At 65.8% G+C, this 1,900-nt stretch overlaps 1 non-coding gene across 1 annotated transcript; it reads right to left on the reverse strand.

Moving 5' to 3' along the window:
• Nucleotides 1–1,281: 1,281 nt before the first annotated feature.
• Nucleotides 1,282–1,400, reverse strand: LOC142006728 (5S ribosomal RNA). Its single transcript, XR_012643772.1, has one exon. It is a non-coding gene; the product is annotated as a 5S ribosomal RNA (ribosomal RNA).
• Nucleotides 1,401–1,900: the final 500 nt, after the last annotated feature.

Genomic DNA, 1,900 nt, shown 5'->3' on the forward strand with positions numbered 1-1,900 from the left:
ACCTGGTGGCCCATTCGCTCCCCGGGCACCAGGTCAACCGCACCCTTTTTCGGCCGCCTTCGCCTCCAAATTTTTCCCCCGTTTCCTTGCCCACTCCTCGGTCACTTCATACGCCCTCCCCCTTACATCCACCGTACGCAACACCTCCACCGGGCTTAATAGTCCACAACCGAGACCCAGGGCCTTCCCCGCTCTCAACCACCTCCACCCACGGTCCCCCTCCACCGGGCTTAATAGTCCACAACCGAGACCCAGGGCCTTCCCCGCTCTCAACAACCTCCACCCACGGTCCCCCTCCACCGGGCTTAATAGTCCACAACCGAGACCCAGGGCCTTCCCCGCTCTCAACAACCTCCACCCACGGTCCCCCTCCACCGGGCTTAATAGTCCACAACCGAGACCCAGGGCCTTCCCCGCTCTCAACCACCTCCACCCACGGTCCCCCTCCACCGGGCTTAATAGTCCACAACCGAGACCCAGGGCCTTCCCCGCTCTCAACAACCTCCACCCACGGTCCCCCTCCACCGGGCTTAATAGTCCACAACCGAGACCCAGGGCCTTCCCCGCTCTCAACAACCTCCACCCACGGTCCCCCTCCACCGGGCTTAATAGTCCACAACCGAGACCCAGGGCCTTCCCCGCTCTCAACAACCTCCACCCACGGTCCCCCTCCACCGGGCTTAATAGTCCACAACCGAGACCCAGGGCCTTCCCCGCTCTCAACAACCTCCACCCACGGTCCCCCTCCACCGGGCTTAATAGTCCACAACCGAGACCCAGGGCCTTCCCCGCTCTCAACCACCTCCACCCACGGTCCCCCTCCACCGGGCTTAATAGTCCCCAACCGATACCCAGGGCCTTCCCCGCTCTCAACAACCTCCACCCACGGTCCCCCAAGACGCACGTTCCAAGCCTTAACCCTCAGACCATCCACCCCCCGGGGGGGACCCCACACCCACCTGACCCCAACTCACTCCCACCAAAAACACCACCACCGCCACCGCCTCAACGGCCTGCCCCACCCAGCACTCCCACACACACACCTGCCCCACCAACGCTCCACACACGCTTTCTTCCCTCTCCCCGACCCGACCCAAGCCATCGCACCGCACCGGGTGAGGGCCTAAGCTTCCTCGCCCGCCCCCCCGCCCCCGACACGCAGGCAGGCAGAGGGAAAGGCCTCAGCGCCCCCCAGGACCGTCGCGCCGCCTTGGCCTCACGGCTTCCCTGCTCCCGCACGGCAGACACACGCCCCGCTCTACCCCCGCTGGGGCCAAAAGCTGCCTACGGCACCTGGGATTCCCAGGCGGTCACCCATCCAGGTACTAGCCAGGCCCGGGACGGTTTACCTTCCGAGATCGGACGAGATCGGGGGCATTCGGTCCGGTATGGCCGTAGGCCCCCGCCTCCCCGGGCTTTAGCGTCAGCAGCCTGGCCTCAGTCAGCCGGGCCCAAACAATTAACCCGGAGGCCGGGCCGAGGGAAAACTTCCTCCGAGCCGGCCCAAGGGGAAGGGAGGACGAGGACGCCGGGCCCGGGAGGTGACAGGACGTGCACGTCAGACCCGGGAAGCTGTGTGCCCCGAGGTTAACCCCCGGGCCGGGGCGGGGAGAGAAAAATGTTCTAAGTCCGGTAGGGACAGCAGGTCAACCCCGGTCCGAGGCGGGGAGAGAAATTTTCCAAGTCCGGCAGGGACAGCAGGTCAACCCCGGCCGCCGTAGCAGAGGTTGACCTGGTGTCCGATTCGCTCCCCGGGCACCAGGTCAACCTCGGGCGCTTTAGCGGAGGTTGACCTGGTGTCCGATTCGCTCCCCGGGCACCAGGTCAACCTCGGGCGCTTTAGCAGAGGTTGACCTGGTGTCCGATTCGCTCCCCGGGCACCAGGTCAACCTCGGGCGCT

The sequence above is a fragment of the Carettochelys insculpta genome, unplaced genomic scaffold, assembly GCF_033958435.1.
Source record: "Carettochelys insculpta isolate YL-2023 unplaced genomic scaffold, ASM3395843v1 scaffold_0118, whole genome shotgun sequence".
In the NCBI taxonomy this organism is placed as follows: domain Eukaryota; kingdom Metazoa; phylum Chordata; order Testudines; family Carettochelyidae; genus Carettochelys; species Carettochelys insculpta.